A 23,130-nucleotide genomic window follows, 5' to 3' on the forward strand; every position below is an offset into this window, starting at 1 on the left:
CTCAGCTACTGCTCTAGAAAACCATTTTGTACACATTCCAGGAATTCATTCTCTACAACATTAGTGCTGATTCGTTTTGCCCAGTCCATATATAGATTAAGGTCTCCCAGTGATTACTGTATTACCCCTGTTGCATGCACCTCTAATTTCTTTATTTATACAGTGCCCTACATTACGACTACTGTTTGGTGGCCTATAAATAACTCCTGTTAATGTTTGCTGCCCCTTGCTGTTTCTTAGCCCCACCCAAACTGATTCTACATCTTGTTCTTCCGATCTAAAATCCCCTCTCACTAATGTACTGATCTCACCCTTTATTATCAGTGTTACCCTACCTCCTTTTCCTTTTGTCTGTCCGTCCTGAATGTTGAATATCCATGAATACTTAGTTCCCAGCCATGGTCATCCTGCAGTCATGTCTCTGTAATGGCAATTATATCATACCCATTTACCTCTGTTCATGCCATCAATTCATCTACCTTGCTGCAAGTGCTGCCTGCATTCAGATAGAGTCTCTTTAATTCTATTTTAATATAATTCCATATTTAAATTCCCCCAGCTGCCTTGTGGGACTTAAACTCATGTCACTGGAGCATTAGTCCAGGCCTCTGGATTACCAATCCAGTAATTTTACCAAGCAGGTGAAAACAGGACCCTAGTGGCAGTCAGCAGCACCTAGATCTACATTTTTCAGCCTCCAGTATTTGGTTCTAAATTTGGTACAAGGGAAGAAGCTGCTTGGTGAGTAACCAGTAAGTTATTCTACATGTAACAAATACTTTGGAAAAGTTTAGATATGGCAGGGCAGCCAAATGGAATGTGCATCATGTGGAATGTGGAAAGTCATGGATGCACCAAGTGTCCAAAAAAACATCTGCGGGAAGCGTCACTGGCTGCAGAAGCTTGAGCTCCATGTAGAAGAACTCGAGCAGCAGCTGGAGTCACTGTGGTGTATCCATGAGACAGAGAACCATGTGCATAGCATGCTTAGAGAGGTGGTCACACCACAGGTTAAGAGCATTCAGGCAGAGAGGGAATGGGTGACTGCCAGACAGTGTAAGAGAACCAGGCAGGTATTGCAGGAGTCCCCTGAGCCAATCTTGTTTGCTAACCGGTTTTCCATTTTGGATACTGGTGAGGGCAATGGTTGCTCAGGAATGCAGCGAGAGCCAATTCTGTGGCACCACGGGTGGCTTAGCCGCACAAAAGGGGTGAAAGAAGAGTGAAAGAGCAATAGTGATAAGAGTTTTGTTAGGGGAACAGACAGGCATTTCTGTGGCTATAGGTGTGGCTCTAGGATGGTATGTTGCTTCCATGGTTTCAGGGTCAAGGGTGTCACAGAGAGGCTGCAGGACATTCTTCTGGGGGAGGGTGAACTGCCAGAAGTTGTGGTCCACAGTGGTACCAAAGACACAAGTAGAATGGTGGATGTGGTCCTGAAAGCAAATTTTAGGTAGTTAGGAAATAAATTTTTAAAAAGCACCTCAAAAGTAGTAGTCTCAGGATTACTCCCAGTGCCATGTGCTAGTGAGCATAGGAATAGAAGTACTGAGCAATTGAACATGTGGCAGGGGAGATGGTGTAGGAGGGTGGGCATCAGATTTCTGAGGAATTGGGACCAGTTCTGGGGCATGTGAGGCCTGTACAAGATGGACAGGTTGAACCTTAATGTCCTCGCAGGGAGATTTGCTAGTGCTGTTGGGGAGGGTTTAATCTAGATTGGTAAAGGGATGGGAACCTGAGAGGAAGCTCAGATTGGAGGGAAGCAAAACTGGTACCAGCAAGTGGAAAAGTAGTAAGTGAAATTAGAACACAAACAAAGCGAAGGCAGGCATCAAATTAGATCAGAATGCAGAATAATGTTAAAAAGACAAAGTTAAGGCCACTCTGTCTGAATGTACACAGCATTTGCAACAAGGTAGATGATTTGAAGGCACAAATAGAGGTAAACGGGTATGATTTAATTGCCATTACAGAGATGTGGTTACAGGCTTACCAAGACTGGGAACTGAATATTCAAGGATATTTGTCATCCAGAAAGGATAGGCAAAAAGGAAATGGAGATGGGGTAGCACTATTAATAAGGGACAAGATCAGTACATCAGTGAGAAGATTTTGCATCGAAAGATGGAGAATCAGTTTGGATAGAGCTATTGATACTTAGCTGGCAGGGGAGAAATGATGATCATGAAGGTTGTGCCCCCAGGATGAGGCTATCCCATTGCACTCTGTGTGTGTTGACACCTGCAAAGCCCCCAAATGTGGGACACTCGGCTGCAAAACTTGTGGTAGTGGGGGACTGAGTTGGCACGTCCCCTGATTTGCAAATCAAATAGAGCTAAAGAACAGCAAGTGGCAGCAAACATTGGTGGGAGTTGTTTACAGGCCACCAAGCTATAGTAGTAATATTAGGCACGGTATAAATCAAGAACTTAGAGCTACCTGTAACATGGGGCAGAAATTTTCACTTGGTGAGCGGGTGCACGCCCAACCCACTCAAATGTGAAATGACACGTGTTGACGTTGGCCGAGCGTGTCACAGTTGCGCTATAGTTCAGTCAGCGCGCATGCGCTGGAGCTGGCTGCACGCCTGCTGAGAGCACGCCTGCTGACAATTAAAAGGCCTGTTAAGACCATTAAGTTATCAATTAAATGTATTTTTTCACTGCCCCTCCAACCTAATGGTTGGCGGACAGACGAAATGGCCAAGCGGCCTTTGTATTTTTTTGGAAACCTCATCCACGGGCGGGATGAGGTTTCCAAAAACAAATAAAAATAAAATAAAAACTTTAATTTTTCATTAATAACATGTCCCTGTTCATGTGACAGAGTCACATGAGCAGGGACATGTTCTATTACATTTCTTTTTTTTTATAGCTCTTCATCTCTCTGAGGCAGTTCCATGCTTCAGGGAGATTATGCAGCGCTCACTCGCGCACATGCACGAAGTTCGCGCTTGGCCGGCTTGCACTCCTCTCCCCTCCCACTCAGGCAGCACTCAGCGCTGCCTCTTGCGTTTCACTGAGTGTGCCTTAATTGGCCGGCCAGCGTGAAATTGCAGTGTGGTGCCGATTGTGACTGCCCCCGCTGAGCCTGCCGCCGCTGAGCCTGCCGCCAAGGGCAAAATTCTGCCCATGGGTAACACAGTAATAATGGGTGATTTGAATTTACATATAGACTGGGTAAACCTAATTAGCAGTAATGTTGTGGAAGGTTAATTCCTGGAGTGTGCATGAGATGGATTTCTGGAGCAGTATATTGAAGACCCATTGGGGAGTGGGCTATTTTAGAATTAGTATTATGTAGTGAAAAAGGGATGCTTAATAACCTGCTGTAAAGGGGCCTTTAGGAAATAGTGACCATAATATGATAAAATTTGACATTAGGTTTGAAAGTGATATAGTTCATTCTGAAACTAAGGTCTTAAATCTGAACAAAGGAAACCATGAAGGTATGAGGGGCAAGTTGGCTGTGGTGGATTGGGAAAATACATTCAAAATTTTGATGGTAGATAGGCAATGGCTAACATTTAAAAAAAGTATTACGTAGGGCAGAATTTTGCCATCGGCGAGCAGGGGGTGGGGCCCGCTCGCTGACACGTAAAATGATGCTGGATGATGTTGGGCGGAACCCATGACATCATCCCGGTCCATTTAAATTTTCAGGAAGGCGGGCATGCAGCAAAATCAGCTGTCCGCCCGATGACCTGTCAATGGCCATTTGAGGCCATTGACAGGATCAATTATACAACAGGAGCCCCGGTGGGCAATAGGAAAAACATGAAACCTCATCCACCGGCGGGATGAGGTTTCATGTACGGTTTTAAAAAGTTTAATAAACTTATTATGTAAATTATGAACATGTCCCATCTCATGTGACATTGTCACATGAGGGGGACATGTTAGGGAAATTTTTTTTCTATTTTTCATATTTTAAAAAGTGTCAGCGATCTCCCTGAGGCAGCACTTAGTCTCAGGGAGATGTGCGCTCTTTCGTGCGCATGCGTGAAAGAGCGCACTCTCGCTTTTGGGCAACCCCCCCCCCCACCTGCACAGGAAGCGCATAGCGCTTCCCGCCAGACGTCATGCTGGACGGACCTTAATTGGCCCGCCCACGTAAAATGGCGGCAGGGCCAGCTTCTCCAGCGGGGATCGGCCACCTGCCTGCCAGAGATTGGGTTGGGCCCAACCGCCTGACAGGCAGAAAATTCGGCCCGTAGTCTATAACAAATATACATTCCTCTAAGACACACAAAACCAACAGAAAAGGGAAATCAACCATGGCTAACAAAAGAAATTAAAAATTGCATTAGACCAAAGGAAGTGGCTTATAAGGTTGCCAAAAAGTGGTCAACCCAAGGATTGAGAATAATTTAGAATCTGGCAAAAGGGAAAAGAGCATATGAATGCAAGCAAGCGAGAAACATAAAGGTTGACTGTAAAAGTTTATTCAGGTATGTGTAAAGGAAAAGATTAGCATAGACAAATGTGGGTCCATTACAGGTGGAGAGAAGAGAATTTATAATGGAGAATAGAGAAATGGCGGAGAAACTAAACAATTACTTTGTGTCTGTCTTCATGGAGGAAGATGCAGAAAATCACCCGGACTTACTGAGGAACCATTTGCGAAAATGAGGCACTGAAAGAAATGAGTACTAATAAAGAGGTAGTACTCAAAAAATTAATTGGATTGAAGGTTGATAAATCCCTGGACTAGATGAGGTACATTCCAGAGTGTGAAGAAGGTGGCTATAGAGGTAGTGGATGCATTGGTGATTATCTTTCAAAATTCTATAGATTCTAGAAAGGTTTTTGCAGGCTGGAAAGTAGCAAATGTAGCACCACTATTTAAGAACTGAGCGAGGGAGAAAACTGAGAGCTGCAGACCTGTTAGTTTAATGTCAGTAGTAGAGAAAACATTATAATCTATTATAAAGGATGTTATAACCGGACACAGAAAATAATTATATGATTGGGCAGAGTCAACATGTATTTATGAAAGCAAAATCATGTTTGACAGCCCCGTTGGAGTTTTTTGAGGATTTTACTTGTATCATAGATAAAGGAGAACCAGTGGATGTGGTGTATTTGGATTTTCAGAAGGCTTTTGATAAGGTCCCACACAGGAGGTTAGTAAACAAAAATGGACCACATGGGTATGGGGGTAATTTACTGGTATGAATTGAGAATTGGCTAACAAACAGAAAACAGAGAATAGGAATAAACGGGGCATTCTCAGGATGGCAGGCTGTTAATAGTGGGGCACTGAAAGGGTCAGTGCTGGGGCCACAGCTGTTCACAATCTATATCAATGATTTGGATGTGGGGAGCAAATGTAATATTTACAAATTTGCTGATGCAACAAAACTAGGTGGGAATGTAAATTGTGAGGAAGATGCAAGGAGGCTTCAAGGGGACTTGGACAAGCTAAGTGAGTGGGCAAGAACATGGCAGACAGAATATAATATGAATAAGTGTGAGGTTATCCATGTTGGTAGAAAAAACAGAAAGACATAGTATTCTTAAATGGTGGGAGGTTAGGAAGTGTTCATGTCCAAAGGGACCTGGAAATCCTTGTTCATCAGTCACTAAAAACTAGCATACAGGTGCAGCAAGCAATTTTGAAGGCAAATGGTATGTTGGCCTTTATTACAAAGGGATTTGAAGATTTAAAGATGTCTTGCAGTAGTTGTATAGAGTGTTGGTGAGACCGCAGCTGGAGTATTGTGTACAGTTTTAAGAAAGCATATACTTGCCATAGAGGGAGTGCAAAGGAGGTTCACCAGACTAATCCCTGGAATGGTGGATTGTCTTATGAGGAGAGATTGAGGAAACTGGGCCTGTATTCCTGAGAGTTTCGAAGAATGAGAGGTGATTCATTGAAATTTACAAAATTCTTACAGCGTATGACAGGATAGATGTTACCCCTGGCTGGGGGTTCTGGAACCAGGGGGAACTCAGTTGCAGAATAAGGGGTGAGCCATTTAGGACTGAGATGAGGAGGAACTTCTTCACGCAGAGAGTGGTGAATCTTTGGAATTCTCTACCTCAGAGGGCTGTGGAAGCTCAATCACTGAGCATGCTCAAGACAGAAATCAATAGATTTTTGAATATTAATAACACCAAGGAATTTGGGGATATTGGTGAAAAATGGCATAGAGGTAGATGAGCAGTCACAATTTGTTTGTATGGCAGAGCAGACTCAATGGGCAGAAATGCCTATACCTGCTCCATGTTCCTATATTCCATTGTGCTACTGTTCCTCATGTACATCTACACCCAGGTCCTTCTGAATGCAAAACGTTTCCTAGCCATTTCCCACCATTCAAAACATATTTGATTTTTGAAAAAAATGTTCTTACCAACATGGATAACCACACTTTGTTGTATTATATTCCAATTGCCATATTATTCCCCACTCACTGAGCCTGTGTATATTCCTCTGCAGCCTCTTTGCATCCTCCTCACTGTTTTTTTCCCACCTAACTTTGTGTTATAGGTGAATTTAGATACAATACACTCACTACCCTCATCTAAGTCATTAAGGTAAATTGTAAATAACTGAGACTTGAGTACTGATCCTTACGGTGCTGTGCTAGTTATAGCCGGCCAACCTGAAAACGTCCAGTTTATTCCTATTTTCTGTTGTCTGTGCATTAACCACTCCTCAATCCATGCTGGTATATTACTCCAATCCCATGAGTCCTAATTTTGTGCAATAACCTCTTGTGTGGCATTTTATCAAATACTTTTTGGAAAATCTAAATACACTACATTCACTAGTTTCCCCCATATCTATCCTACTAGTTATATCCTCAGAAAATTCTTAACAGATTTGCCAACCGTGATTTCCCGTTCATAAATCTGGGTTGATTCTACTCAATCACATTATGATTTTCTAATTGTCCTGTTATCACATCCCAAATAATAGATTCTAGATTTTTGCCTACTACTGATGTTGGGCTAAGTGGCCTACAGGTCACTTTTGCTCTTCCTTTTTTTAAATAGTGGGATATGTTTGCTATTTTACAGTCCTTGGGAACTGTTTTAAAATCTAAGGAATTCAGGAAGATCAGAATTAATGCATCCACTATTTCTACAACTACATATTTTAGTCAAGGATCTGGGATTGGACGGTTCCTAGCGGCATTTCTGTGGGGAGGAAGAGGTGATGATAAATCTGTTTGGAAGATTGTGGGTCTTCTGTTCAGTTGGGGGTGAGTTGTTGGGCTTCTTGGGTTTGCGTTACTGATTTATGCTACGTGGTAGAGTTGCCCTGATTTCAACTCATTTGGATATAACAGGATAGGGAATTCCTGATTTTGGGCCACTCATTATGGGGTGTACATGTTAGCAGCCCTGCTCAATGTGGAGGACGGAGTTATGAGGAGGGGGAATTTGAGAGACTCAAACTGTGAGGTCATCTTCAGCTGAGTCACTGAGGGAGTTTGAGAAGCACAGATTTATTTTTAGCTGGTTCATATCAATGAAAGGTGAAAGCTCATGAATTTTGACTGCAAGGTTGTTTTACATTGGGGTCTTTTCACTTGGCTGGTTTTTAGAAGGCTGCAGCCACTATTTTTTATAGAATGAACTACCTTCAAAAATTTGCACAGAGATTGAACAAAGAATTCTTTTTGTTTGTTGCAGCTACTGGCTTTGTCATTTGATGCCTAATGATCCTCCTAGTCTTTGGAAAAAGGCAGAATAATATGACACTATTACATTATACTTCGATTTAGGCTTTGTGTCAAATGTACTAAACTGTAATAGAACAAGCAAATAGTAATAGTAGCACAACAGATATTTTTACAACAACTGTAAAGCTTTCCAGGTCCATGACTAGGAAAAAATCATATGATTTTGTGATTGCTGTGCAAAGCTATGATTAAAATAATATTCATGCATTGCAGTTCTTTTCTTTTTCACTTTGTAAGTGGAAGCTATACAGCCTGTATTTCTTTGAAGACTTCAAACAGACTCACTGATTTGAACAAAACAGCAAGATAAATGCTTTCAAAGAAGTTGAATGGAGAAGCAAATTTAATGATTGACAGCTTTTTTGAATTTAGCAGACAATCAAACGCATATTTAAACAAACTCCACCAGATGTTTGTATTTTAACTTAATGTCTTTATCCTTCCGTCAGACACTAAGTAGGCAAACTGAAACGTTAACAGTTGTAACTATGAAATCATTTCAATGAGTAAAGTTTTTTTTTAACTTTGTGTGTGCCATGAAATAATTAAGTAAATCAATACTACGTTTCAAAAATGCCCCATACTTGCAGTGGTATCATCTAATTAATTAGTTGTAGGTACTTTTGGATCCACCCTGCAAGACTTTCTGACAGACTCCAGCCCTCTTCTCCATCTGATATGATCAGTTGTGACAGGATCCAGTGCTACCATCCCACTGATTTCCATTTGCATTCAATCATGTGGATATTGCTGGCAAGGCCAGCACTTATTACCCATGCCTAACTGCCCTTTAGAAGATGGTGATGAGCTGCCTTCTTGAGCAACTGCTGTCAATGTGGCATAGGTACTCCCACAATGCTATTTGGCTGGGAGTTCTGGGATTTTTCCCCAGTGACAATAAATGAACGGTGATATAGTTCCAAGACAGAATAGCATGTTACTTGAAGGGACACTTTCAAATGATGGTTTGCCCATACACTTGCTACCTTTGTTCCCTAGGTGTTAGAGGTTGCAGGTTTTCTGTTTGGCTGATACCGACAATCTCCAATTCCAGTAAAAAAATGTAAGGCTAGATTTTTGGGTCCTGTGAAGGCCAGAATCTGAGTCAGATAGCACCCAAAAATACTGGAACTGACTAGCATGTTGGTTGCCCGACTCACTTTCCCGGTGTTGGCTATTTTTGCCAAGGCAGATTCAGGGCCAGCAGGACTGCCCGCGCCCACAAGCATCCAATTAGGCTCGTTAATAACCTTGTTTAAAAGTGAGCTTATGAGGCCAACTGGATTTTCCAGTCAACCTTGTTTCCTGATGCAATGGTGTTGCAGATCAACTGCCTGAAGGTGGGCACACAGCAGCAGGCTGGATTATCTGCACACCAGGTAGACCTGCAGGGCTACCCTGCTGGTTAGGGTGAGGGTGCAGCCAAAGACCACCCTGTAGATTATTCAATTAAACTTTAAAGTGGCTAAGAGGGGCCCTACTAATTGATGTACCATCTCAGTTAATTAACTTTTAATACAGCCCTGCGCTCCTCTGAAGATGAAAAACCTCTGGCCCTCCAACTTCAAGAGCGCACCTGCCACCATTAATTGGGCAAGGAACCTGTCTCCATGCCAAGGGGCACCCTGGTCAAAATTCCAATGAGTTACTGTTTCCCCTGGAGCCTGCTTTGGGACCTGGAAACAGTCCTGACCCCTGCTTCCTGCTTCCTATCCCAAAGCAAAATTTCAGCCCTATAGTTTTCCTTGTGGAAAACAAACAAGTTGAAACACTGGCTAGCATTTAAAAAAAAAAATAACAGTTAGTCTATATATGAACAGCCCTCATTTCTTCAATTCCCTCAAGTTCAGGTTTCTAGGGAATAGTCTCATTGCTATTCACTGTAGCATGTATGAAAGCATGCAGCAATGGGAGGAAACTGGATTTTGAGAAAAAGCCATGTTATACTATGATGGAAGTGTAGAGGATGGATGCAGGCTGAAAAGTAGATGACGGGATAACATTCATCTTCAGCTGGGGTGTAAAACTGGTGTAAAAGTTGTAACCTGCAGCTGATACACTGCGCCCATTTTGGACTCCAGCTGAAGGTAAAGTTTACACCCAATGGGCAGAATTTTGCCCCGGTTGGTGGGCGGGCCCCACAGGCTCGGCGGCAGGCGGGTAGCCAAACTCCGCCACCGAAACGGGGCCCGCTGCCATTTTGAGTGGGCGGGCCAATTAAGGCCTGCCTAGCGGCCTGTCCGACAGGAAGCACTATGCGGAGGGCCAATCAGAGGCTTTTCATCTTCAGAGGAGCGCAGGGCTGCATTAAAAATTAATTGACTGAGATGGTACATCAATTAGCGCTATGTGCTTCCTGTGCAGGGGGGGAGGGATTCCCCATCTATCAAAGTGCGCTCTTTCGCGCATGCGCGTGAAAGAGCGCTCTACTCCCTGAGACCAAGTGCTGTGTCAGGGAGATTACTGACAGCGTCAAAAACATTAAAAATAGAGAAATATAAAAATTATTAACATGTCCCCCTCATGTGACAATGTCTCACGAGATGGGGCATGTTGATAATTATCACATTGCATTTAGTAAAGTTTTTAAAAACGGACATGAAACCTCATCCCGCCAGTGGATGAGGTTTCATGTATTATCAGAAGCCCGCTGGGGCTCCTGGCCTGCCTGACAGCCTTAAGGTTGGACGGGCAGGGTCTTTAACTATCTTAGTGACCCTGTCAATGGCCTCAATTGGCCGTTGACAGGTTGGCGGGCGGACAGCTGATTTTGCTGTCCGCACGCCTTCCTAAAAATTTAAAGGGACCGGGATGACATTGGGGCTTCCTCCTGACGTCATCCTGTGTCATTTTCCCATTGGCGAGTGGGCCCCGCCCCCAAATCACCGACGGAAAAATCCTGGCCAATGTGTCAGAGCCTACCAGAAGCATGACAGTGTCACAGAGCCAGCCAAAATACGCACTCATATTCTGATGTGAGCCACGCTGTCGACCAAGTGGAATATACTTGCAATTCATAGCTGCTAGTTGTCTAAAGCCAGGCTTGTTGACCTATTGTTTGTTTTTTTAGGGAAAAATTAAAATAAATAGTTGTCTAGTATGACAGAAGTAAACCAAACAAACAAAAGCATGGGAATGGCATAGATCACAAATTATGTATCTTGGACCTCCTTCCTGAAATCTTAAAATATCTCTAACTATCCCATGTATTGTCAATATTCTAATTCCTGTAATTCCTTCTGACTTCAAATAATAGGTCATTCTAATGGTCACTCTACTCTTTTCTTTCATAATGAAAGAATAATAATAAAATACAAGCAAGAAAATCAAATCTTTTTTCTTTTAGAGAATTATCCAAAGCAATGTGATATGTTGCCTAAAACACCTGCTTAGCAGAATATCTTGGAGAATAGATCATACAGCTGGAACCTCTGCAGCAGCCTAATAGGGTTGTATATACTTACATAGACTGGACACACCTAAACTTCATCTGTGAGCATTGAGTGAATAATAAAACCGAATATTGCAAGCACAGGGGCAAGCTTTATTACTTACAACAATAAATTCATGCAATTCTCGTTGTACATCGCCAAAGCAGCAGAATCTGCTGTATTTTTGTGAGAATTGTATGTATTATGATTTTCTTTCTCTTTGTACAAAATTGTGCTATATCGAACCTGATATGTCAACATTCACTTGCTGGCAAAAACCCTGGGGAAAATTTTTCCTTTGGTGGCTGGGCTGGGCGGGGGTGGGTGTGGACCTGATTGCTGCCCACGATCGGCTGCGTGCCACCATTTTACGCAGGCGGGCCAATTAAGGTCCACCCAGCGTAACTTGTGGCCGGTAGCACACAGCGCTACCTGTGCGGGCGGGGGAGGAGGGAGAGTTGGGGCATGCGCGAAAAAGTGCAGCAACCTCCTTGAGGCATAGAGCTGCCCCAGGGAGATTAAGTAGATAATAAAACTTTTCTTAAAATAAAGTAAAAAATTATTTAAACATGTCCCCCCATGTGACAGTGTCACATGAGCTGGGACATGTTTGTGAAGTTCACAATATTTATTTAATTATTTTATAAAACCTTCAGGAAACCTCATTCCACTCATGGAAAAATGGGAAGGCTGTTTGGGCTCTTCGCCTGCCCACCAACCTTAAGGTTGGATGGGCAGCTTTGTTAATAAGTTAAATTACATTTTTAATAAGACCGTTGACAGTTCAGCGTGTGCACAGCCACCTCTGGCACATGCCCGCCCAACGAAATATCAAAATGACATGCAATGACATTGGGACACACGCCTGACGTCATTGTGCGTCATTTTACGCATCGGCATGTCAGGGCAGCCCCCGCACACGAACGTCAATATTCGGCCCCTTGTTTCCGTGGCTGGATGTTGCAGATTGTCAATGATTATGTTCCCCCACCTTGAGCAGGTACAATTTGCCATAGGCTTAATGCAGGCAAACATGCGTCTGTGTTCTGATTTTTAAAAAAAAACCTTGTCCCAAAATTGGCACCGCTAATTTAAAATATTATATAACTTTTACTGATACTATTCTAAATGAGTGGTTGCGTGCTACCATTTCCTTGGCTAACCTTTGAACCAAAACTCCAAATCTTAACAGATCAGATCCAAAAAAGAATCAGACGCAAATTTCCCTTCTGTAATGCAGCTGCATCACAGATGCCTAGCATGCCGCGCCACCAGCCATTTCCAGCACCACCTGCACAACACTCCATCATGAAAAGAATGCATATTCAGGTGTTTCCACTGTGTGCTTGAAGGTTCTGAATCAGCTTTATCCTGACATCACACAGTGCTACAAGTTAATCTGATGCCCATTCTCCTAATTTGGACTACACAGGCCTAGGCAACAAACTCACACATCATTCAACAAAGATCAAGCATTTTGCTGCAAGATGGGCCCTAACCTAGGGCTAATGAAAGGGCCACTCAGTACCAGATGAGGTGCTTTTGACTTACTGTAATTTAAATTGAATCTGTGGAAGCACCATGTTGGGTTTTTTGGAGTAGGTTTTGGCAGTTGGTGGTTACAGTTAGGGGAGGTGATGGCCTAGTGGTATTGTTGCTGGATTAATAATCCAGAGACCCAGCGTAATGCTCTGAGGACCTGGGTTTGAATCCTGTATCCTGTCAAAGCAGATGGTGGAATTTGAATTCAATAAAAATCTGGAAATTAAAAGTCTAATCATAACCATGAATCGATTGTTGTAAAAACTCATCTGGTTCACTAATGTCCTTTAGGGAAGGAAATCTGCTGTCCTTACCTGGTCTGGCTACAAGTGACTCCAGACCCAGAGCAATGTGGTTGACTCTTAAATATCCTCTGAACAAGAGCAATTAGGGGATGGGCAATAAATGCTGGCCTAGCCAGTGACACCCACATCCCATGAGTGAATAAAAAAAAATGCAGAGTAATACCTGACCCAGGTATGTATTCTGCAATGCCTCTTGGAGTAAAGAATGCAGAGAGGGAAGACTCTGCAAGGAGGCAGGTGGGGTCTCAGCGGAAGGCCGCACCTCCAAAGGTTTTAACACAGCAGCTCTCCTACATTCACCTGACCCAGGAGCTTCAGGACCCAGTGAATACATCAACAAGAAGTATTGACTGAACTTTTCCACCTCCTGCAACCCAATCTGGAGCCTCACACCTGGTGAGAACAGCCCTGCCAATAGCCATCAGCATCACTATCACCCTCAACTTTTACAGCTTCGGATTCTTCTAGACGTGAAGTGGAGACAATGCCAACATTTCCCTTAATCTCTTCCTGTTCAGGAAGGGCAAACAGGGTGGAAAAGCCAAGATAGCAGGGTTCCCGATGCAGAGTACCTTGGTTCTTTGGGAGCCAACATGTCAGCAGGGAGAGGTGCAGGATCCACAAGAGCTTCCATGCGATAAACGTGTAATTGCGTCCAGCCATGTCAAGACCTCCATATTGTTGAATATCTGCTATCTTTATAGTAGCCACAATGCTTTTATCCTGCACCAGTTGCCCCTACCCACCATCTTTCCTCCTAAAAGGGCTAGAAATTCACTGCTTAGGTCAAGAGCTAATCACTCAACTTCCACCATCCACCATGCAAGAGCCAAGGAGCAATTTGAATATTGAGGAGGCCAATTGCCTGCTCCACAAACAGTGATTGTGTTGTGTTAGTCACTCAGTGGGAGCAAAGCTAGTCTGCTGTATCCTCTACAATCCCACAAATATGAGGGTGCAGCCATTACCTTCAGTGATTTTGAGATTACTTCAAGAGGAAAAGAAGTAGGATAAAGAAGAGGAAGAGGAAGGCAAGGAACTGGAAGAGGCAGGGAGGTGGCATCCTGGACCCCTTGAAACCTTGTCAGAGAGCAGAATATGAGGGTCTTCTTACACTGAGACAACTTCCCAGATTAGTATGGACCCACCATTCCTAACATTCACTTCTCTTTCAGCTGCCCCATCACAACATCTCCTTGGTCACTGTCCACTGACACTCCATCATGGCTGGGGCTGCTAATGCATTCATGGGCTTAGTCACCACTTCCACCTTGAGACATTTTCTTACATAAATAGGTTATTTGTTATTGTTGGAAAACATGTGCCAGGGTTTTACGGGCCCCCCCACTTGGTGGGATATTACGGTCCCACTGAACTGAATGGAGAATTAAATGGCTTGCCATATCCGCCAGAGGGAGACACGCCTCAGCGGGGCCATAAAATCCTGGCCATGGGCTCCAAGCTTTGCGTGATGCCCTCTGTCAAATTGCAGCTCCTTTGGAGTGATAAAATGCTGGCTGGCGGACCTGCCAATGCACCAAGCATGTTGTGTGTGCTCATTAGTCTTCTTAGGCTGCCTTTTGAACTCCTCATCTGAGGCCCCTATGGCCAAACTCATTTGCAACCTCGCCTGCCGTAGAGATGGAACACGAACCATCCTTTCTCCTGGACTGATGAAGCCTGCTCATGCCCAGTGACTCACCACATGCAGATCCTGGGTCTGAATTACCCTCTAAGGAATGTCAAGCCTGCTCTGACATTCAGTATGATCATGGCTGATCTTCTATCTCAACTCCACCTTCCCTAAGAAATTAGTCTAGTAAAGCTTGTTGCACTCCCTCCAAGGCAGGTATATTCTTCCTTTTGTTAGGGATGGGGAGATGTGATGGGATCATTCTTTTTCCCTCTTACTTCTTGGCTGACCGCAACAAGATGTATTTTTGAGAAGGAGTGCTTAACCCTTTTGAGTAGTATCACGTTTAAGAATGGACATGAACAAGCTGTCTCGTAAGTTTAAGATCAAAAGCTTAATCATTTATTTTTATAACCCCTAGAATGTATGCAGCAAACATCCACTCCTCAAACATGTAGATACACGCACACAAGAATATGTGATTTCTAGAGATGTAACATGCACCTCAATTATTAACGGAGTAACAAGAAACAAGTCACTTATTTTAATCAGTCTCTGAGATGGAGTTTGAAAAGCCTGAAGGATTCTCTCTATTGGTCCTTTAAAGACAGATGGAGATTGGAAATTTCTTGCTTTTTCGGACACAATTATGGCAAAAGCTCCTGTAGTGAAGAGATATAATCTTGCAGGTGAAACAAATTAGCCCATATGATTGCCTGAGATGACTTTAATTTAGAGGCAGGGTTCTTTCCTTCTTTGCACCCCTGCTCCAAAGGGATAGCTTGCCCCCCCCATCCACCCCCCCCAATGACCTGCAGCACAGGATCACAAACCTTCTGTTGCGCTCTTCAAATGCCAGGGCATCCCCTGAGCCCTCTCTGATCACCAGAGCCTCTCCTGCACCCTCTGTGATCGCCAGGGCGTCTCCTGAACCCTCTTCAATTGTCCTGAGCCCTCTTCGCTTCTGCTAACCATAGCCCTTTCCCTCTTTGGAACCGCTTTCTCTGCTCCTCTCTTTGTAACCTGTCCCCTGTCTGGGACTCTTCCTTTGGGATCTCTTCCTGTCCTCTCTCCCTTTGGGACCTCTCCCTGTCCCCTGCCTGAGACACTTATCTACCATGGCATTTTGCTGGCTATGATCCCTCTGTGCTGCTGGTCCCAAACTGCCTTGCTGAGTTCCCTTGTGTAATAAGGTATTGACCACTTCTCCAGCTAGTTTTAGTCATCTCTTGATAGTTTTGATGCATCCCATTGTCCACATAATGGGTTGAAGCCAAGGTGATTGATACAACATTCCAGTTATAATTAGCTAATTGAAATACTTTATTTGATATTCCATCTTCATGGGGCTGACAGGTCTGGTAGCCATTGTCCTTTAAATCTTCTCCATTGAAATATTGAAGGGCAGTCAATTTGTATCTGGAAAACCCATTTGCATTTTTAAGTAACTCCCCAGATACATTGTCTCTGTCTGTCCAGAAACTACAAACAGAAGTCAACTGACTCATGCAGAAGAAGGAATCCGTTTTTAGAGGGTAGAGTGTCCATTATTCCATGTTGCTTTCTTTTAAAAAGTACAGTGTCTAGTGCTCTTTATGGGCACGATGTGACCATCATATTTACTTAAGGAGACTAACACTGTACATAATACTCCACGTACGACCTCACCAAGGCCCTATACAATTTCTGTACACTTATTCAATCTTGTACACCATTCCCTTTGGAGTAAAGCCTAACATACCATTTGCTCTCCCAATTGTTATGATCCTAGGTCAGACTGCCTACATTTTTGGCAAGATACAGTTAGGAAGCAATAATGTTTTGCTTAAAGTAGACAAAGCTTGAGATTCAACACACACGATTCCATTGGTTTTGAACAATAGAAAATAAACTTTACTATATAATATATTACTATATTGTAGATGATGGACAGGCTTTGGGGAGTCAGGAGGTGAGTTATTTGCCTCAAAATTCCTAGCCTCTGATCTACTCTTGTAGCCACAGTATTTATATGGCTAGTCCATTTCAGTTTCTGGTCAATGGTAACCCCTGGGATGTTGATAGTGGGGCATTCAGTGATGGTAATGGCATTGAATGTCGAGGGGCAATGGTTATATTCTCTCTTGTTGGAGATGGTCATTACCTGACACTTGTGTGGTGCGAATGTTACTTGCCACTTGTCAGCCTAAGTCTGGATATTGTCCAGGTCTTGCATTTGGGCATAGACTGCTTCAGTATCTGAGGAGTTACGAATGGTGCTGAACATTGTGTAATCATTAGCAAACATCCCCACTTCTTATTCCACTTATATTGGAAGGAAGGTCATTGATGAAGCAGCTGAAGATGGTTGGCCGAGGACACTAACCTGAGGAATTCCTGCAGTAATGTCCTGGAACTGAGATGATTGACCTCCAACAACCAAACCATCTTCCTTTGTGTTAGGTATGATTCCAACCAGCGGAGAGTTTTCCCCCTGATTTCCATTGACTCCAGTGTTGCTAGGGCTCCTTGATGCTACACTCAGTCAAATGCTGCCTTGATGTCATGGGCAGTCACTCGCACCTCATCTCTGAAGTTTCAGCCCTTTTGTTTGCAGACCTTCCTCTTCGACCAAGCTTATGGTCATCTGACCTAATATTTCCTTACGTTGCTCTGTGTCATGCTTTGTTTCTAATGCTCCTATGAAGCACTAATGAGAACAGATGGGGCCTTGGTTTAAAAAGTCTCATCAGAAAGACATTACATCCATGGGTTACCCCTTACTTACCCTGTAGTCACAATCTCAAAATGTTCTAACAGATTTGTCAAGCAATTTTCTTCAGTTGATCCTCATAACAATACTGCCTGCACTTTTTGACTTCTTCAGAAGGGTAAGGCAGAAATGCTCAATATCATTATTTCTGTTTCCTGTATAATACAGCCATGAACTATCAATAAACCCCAACCTGATTGTTGGTTGTTCCAATTTGGGCATTTTCCCAATATTTTTTATTTTTCTGAAAACCTACCCTTTACTTCCTTGCTGTGGGCTGATCTAACCAGTATCAGGAACCATCTGATTGCTAATTAAATTGTAAAACCAGCAACACTTGCTAACAGCAACAACAGCAACTTATATTTATTCAGTGCCTTTAGTATTATGAAACATCCCAAAGTGCTTCACAGGAGCATTACAAACAAAGTATGACACTGAGCCACATGAGGAGATATTAGGCCAGATGACTATAAGCTTGGTTGAAGATGAAGGTCTTAAGAAGTGTCTTAAAGAAGGCAGGTGAAGAAATGGGCAAAGAGGTGTAGGGAATGTTTCCAGAACTTGGGGGCTAGGCAACTGAAGGTGGTGGAGCAATTATGATCAGGAATCCACAAGAGGCCAGAATTAGAGGGGCAGAGAATCTCAGATGGTTGTTTGGTTGGATGAGAGAGATAGGGAAGTGCAAGACCATGCAGGGATTTGAAAACAAGGATGAGAATTTTAAAATCAAGACATTGCTTGACTGGGAACCAATGTAGGTCAATAAGCACAGGAGTCATAGGAGAACAGAACTTGCTGCGAGTTTTGGATGACCTCAAGATTATGGAGAGTGGAATGTGGGAGATCAGCCAAGAGTGCATTGAAATAATTGAGGCTAGAGGTAACGAAGGCATGTTTGAGAATTTACAATAGCAGACGATCTAAGACGGAGCGGGAATTAAGTAGTTTTAGAGATGGATTAAATATGAGGTCAGAACCTCATCTCAGGATCAAATGTGACACCAAGATTGTAAACCGACTAGCTAATCTCACATTGTTGCCAGGGAGAAGGATGGAGTCAGTAGTTAGGGAATGGAGTTTGGAGCAGGTCCCAAAAACAATGGTTTCAGTCTTCCCAACTAAGGTCAATGCAAGTGGTTCATTTGTAAAGCGTGAAAGAAAATAGAAGCATGCCACTTTTGAAAACTAAGCTTGTTGCTTTGCCAATCAAATTGAATCACATTTTATTTTTTAAATACCTGTAAACAGAGTAATTTTATGGAAAATAATATTTTTAATAAGTGTATGGTAGATTTTTCTTTTGTACATTAAATAGTGTTCTTGTGCAGCTGGATTCTAAATCTTACAAAAGTGTTCTCCAGTTCCTCAGCATTGACCTATTGGGCCCAGGATTCTAGAAAAGATTGGGTGAGATTGCATTGCCCTCCCAGGCAACTTTACAATGAAGAATTTCACTTGCCATAGCCAGTGAACTCATGCTCTTGATATTAACTCCATTGTCTTCATAGCAGACAACCATTTGTTACCGTCACACAAAGCTTGATTAATGATGTTGTCAAGTTAAAGGACAGAGAATGTCATTATGATAAGGGAATAGGCACTAATCATAAGAATTATATTGATTGATTATATCTTCACATAAGTATGAATCGTGAAGGGCGATAATGCACAGTGCACCATGCTGCATAGTCATTGACTAAGAATAAGTACACATCCATCCAATTTTTTGCAATGACATTTTTCCCACTTAAATCATACTGTAAGACATAAAAGGCTGATTAGCTATTGTCACTATCATCATAGTCAGCAGCCATAGATATGAAGCACAAGAGAAGTCAAGAAAAATAAGTCACAGGGTCAGATTTTCGCGAGCAAGGTGGGTAGCTCAAGTCAGAAAATTTCCCAACTTGGCAGACCTGCTTCTGGTTAGAGAGTGCCAATAGATCCAACTTTTGCTGCAGGGAGATGGGGGCAGGATCAAGCTGCCTGCCAACGCTGGAAGCAGATCCTAGGCAGCCACCCAGCTGGTCAGAAGGCCCGCCTCTATTCTCTGGGACTTTGTCCCAGTTGTTTTAGAAGCTGTTAGGCTCTCTAGCCCTCAACCCTCACAATCCCTCATCCCTTATGCTAACCAGCATGCCATCTCATGCTCCCCATCAACCCACCCCACCCCCATGACCCCTTATACCCATGCCACCTCCATAGTCAATCACCCAGTATCCACCACAGGCAGACTTTGGTAGAAAGAATAGAGGCATAGACTATTTTCTAAATGGGGAGAGAATTCAGAAATCTGGAGTGCAAAGGGACTTGGGAGTCCTAGCCCAGGATTCTCTTAAGGTTAACTTGCAGGTTGAGTCGGTAGTTAGGAAGGCAAATGCAATGTTGGCATTTATTTCGAGAGGACTAGAATATAAAAGCAGGGATGTGATGCTGAGGCTTTATAAGGCTCTGGTCAGACCACATTTAGAATATTGTGAGCAATTTTGGGCCCATATCTCAGGAAGGATGTGATGGCCCTGGAGAGGGTCCAGAGGAAGTTCACGAGAATGATCCCAGGAATGAAAGGCTTAACATATGAGGAACGCTTGAGGACTCTGGGTCTATACTTGATGGAGTTTAGGAGGATGAGGGGGGATCTGATTGAAACTTACAGAATACTGAAAGGCCTGGATAGAGTGGATGTGGGGAAGATGTTTCCATTAGTAGGAGAGACTAGGACCCGAGGGCACAGCCTCAGAGTAAAGGGAAGACCTTTTAGAACAGAGATGAGGAGAAACTTCTTTAGCCAGAGAATGGTGAATCCATGGAATTCATTGCCACAGAAGGCTGTGGAGGCCAGGTCATTGAGTGTATTTAAGACCGAGATAGATAGGTTCTTGATTGGTAAGGGGATCAAAGGTTATGGGGAGAAGGCGGGAGAATGGGGTTGAGAAACTTATCAACCATGATTGAATGGCGGAGCAGACTCGATGTCCGAATGGCCTAATTTCTGCTCCTATGTCTTTTTATGGTCTTTTGGTCTTATACCTCAGGAGATATGTGGAGATGAAAAAAAAGCTAACAATCTAATACAGCTCCCATTTATAGACACTTGATAATGAAACATCTCCTATTCAAGAAACCTATTCAAAGCTTTTAAATCTCCTCAAGTAGTTAATCGCTTATAAAAACAAATAAACTACTATTCACACCCCATATCAAAGACAGCTAATCCTTTATTAGCCTCTAAACTGTCAATCAAACTGTAAATTCAGGGCCCCCTTCTGAGATAATTTAGCTTTTTAAACTCAACCAAGCATTCATAATGATATTATAACAGCCCTTGGGAAATGTCAACAAAGGCATGTATTGAAAATGCATGAGAGATGGTAATTTTTCTCTAATCTTCACCAGATGGCCTGTCCAGTCCAAGTGAGGATTTTTTAAAAAACTTTCACTGACAGCTTCAACCATTTTTTCATATTTAAAGAACGGGGGATTTAAAAATCTTAAGATCATAACACTTAGGAAACCTTATCCACCCTTCAAGAGAATTTACGTCTACTCCATCAATTTGTGACTCCCACACTGGATTAAGGCTTTTGCAATAGCCAAAATGGGGTCTGTTTAAACTCAGCACCAAGTTCAAATGGCCCTGCTGAGTGCAGGATTCCCTTCTGTGTGTCTCGTATCTTTCCCCTTCCCTGTGCCAGCAAAATTTGGTTCTGTCAGAAATGGGGACGGGTCTCCCCGACTCCTTGAAAATCCGGCCCACAGTTTAAAAACTTGAATAAATAATGATAAGGTCATGATTTTATTCAACCTTTCTTTGTATCTGTGATATCAATTCATATCTGTTTTGTTTACAGGCAAACTGTGATTCTTTTTATCACTGTTGATATTTCTAAATGCTACAGTTGATATACATGTCATCACTAGTTTAGGATGGCTGGGTATAGAATGTCACAGGGACCAGTGCTGAGGCCATTGCTCATATCATGAAATGAAGGGTGATTCATGATTTTCTATCTTTTTGTAAAAGCTTTCCTACTGTGTATCATTCTGCTCACTACTATATACCAAGGAGATTCAGATATTGGAAGCAATGGAGGAAAAGGGCATCTATGATACCTAGTTTAAAGCATCTGAGCAGAGATTAAAATTTGCTATTGTTTACTGTGGAGAACAGAAGGTTGATGGGAGAGGTTACTTAACATACATAATGAGATAGATAAATTAAGTCCTGACAACATTTTGTGATTATCACATGGTCCAGAACCAGTACATATTGTTTTCAAGTCTGGAAGAAGCAAAACAGATAGGGCAGAATTTTCTGCCTGTCGGGCAGGTGGGCCTGACCCAATCTCCAGCGGGCGGGGAGCCAATCCTCGCCGGAGAAGTGGGCCCCGCCGCCATTTTACATGGGCGGGCCAATTAAGGCCCGCCCAGCGTGACGTCCGGCGGGAAGCGCTATGTGCTTCCTGTGCAGGCAGGGAGGGGGATTCCCCAAAAGCGAGAGTGCGCTCTTTCACACATACGCATGAAAGAGCGCACATCTCCCTGAGGCTAAGTGCTGCCTCAGGGAGATCACTGACACTTTTAAAAATATTAAAATTAGAAAAAAAAAATTCCCTAACATGTCCCCCTCATGTGACAATGTCACATGAGATGGGACATGTTCATAATTAACATAATAACTTTATAAAAAATTTTAAAACCCTGCATGAAACCTCATCCTGCTGCTGGATGAGGTTTCATGTTTTATCTGGAAAAACTCAGCAGGTCTGGCAGCATCTGCGGAGAGGAGCACAGTTAACGTTTCGAGTCTGAATGACCCTTCAACAGAACTGTTGAAGGGTCATTCGGACTCGAAACGTTAATTGTGCTCCTCTCCGCAGATGCTGCCACACCTGCTGAGTTTTTCTAGGTATTTTTGTTTTTGTTTTGGATTTCCAGCATCCGCAGTTTTTTGCTTTTATCTTCATGTTTTATCTGTTTGCCGCCGGGGCTCCTGGCCTGCCTGCCAACCTTAAGGTTGGACGGGCAGGTCCTGACTTGTTTAAATGATCCTGTCAATGGCCTCAATTGGCCATTGACAGGTCGACGGGCGCACAGCTGATTTTGCTGCGCTCCCACCTTCCTGAAAATTTAAATGGGGCGGGATGATGTTGGGGGTTCCGCCCGACGTCATCCAGCGTCATTTTATGCGTCGGCGAGCGGGCCCCGTCCCTTGCTCGCCAACAGCAAAATTCTGCCCATAGTTTAGATTTAACTATTTTATCCAGAGTGTGGTGAACCTGTGAAACAAAGTGCTATTAGAGCCTGATAGTTTGGAAATATATTTGGGAAAATTGGAGAGATGCTTCAGGGAATGGGCAATTGAGCTTTATTAAATTTTAAGACAGGTCAGTTAGGCTGCGGAGCTTTTTTTCTGATCTTGTACTTTTCAATGTTATTGGACAGTGTGATGGGTCTGGGAGTTTGATGTCGAGTTCTGTATTTGCTTCGCATGATGGTTTTTTCATCAATAATTACTGATAAATTACATGAATCTATGGTATTGTCCAGAAATAGGGGTGTTGTTTTGTGTTATAATGACTGGAATGAGTCGCAATCTTCTGCACTGCATGCTAATCTGAATACTACTCGTCTGCACAAATCGTAGGCCTGGATTTTTGCTCCTGAGACAGGTAGTGCAAGTTGTGAAACTTCCCAGCTCGCCACACCCATCTCAGGAACGTGCCCCAAACGGCACAAGTTTCACTCTGGGCGGGGCGCAGTTG

At 43.1% G+C, this 23,130-nt stretch overlaps 1 protein-coding gene and 1 non-coding gene across 3 annotated transcripts in view; both read left to right on the forward strand.

The window, feature by feature from the left end:
- tusc3 (tumor suppressor candidate 3) overlaps positions 1 to 23,130 on the forward strand; it is a 754,082-nt gene that overhangs the window by 382,072 nt on the left and 348,880 nt on the right. The window lies entirely within an intron of this gene.
- LOC144688986 (U1 spliceosomal RNA) lies at positions 2,157 to 2,319 on the forward strand. The gene has a single exon (XR_013578530.1). It is a non-coding gene; the product is annotated as a U1 spliceosomal RNA (small nuclear RNA).

The sequence above is a fragment of the Cetorhinus maximus genome, chromosome 1 (genome assembly GCF_964194155.1).
Source record: "Cetorhinus maximus chromosome 1, sCetMax3.hap1.1, whole genome shotgun sequence".
NCBI lineage: Eukaryota > Metazoa > Chordata > Chondrichthyes > Lamniformes > Cetorhinidae > Cetorhinus > Cetorhinus maximus.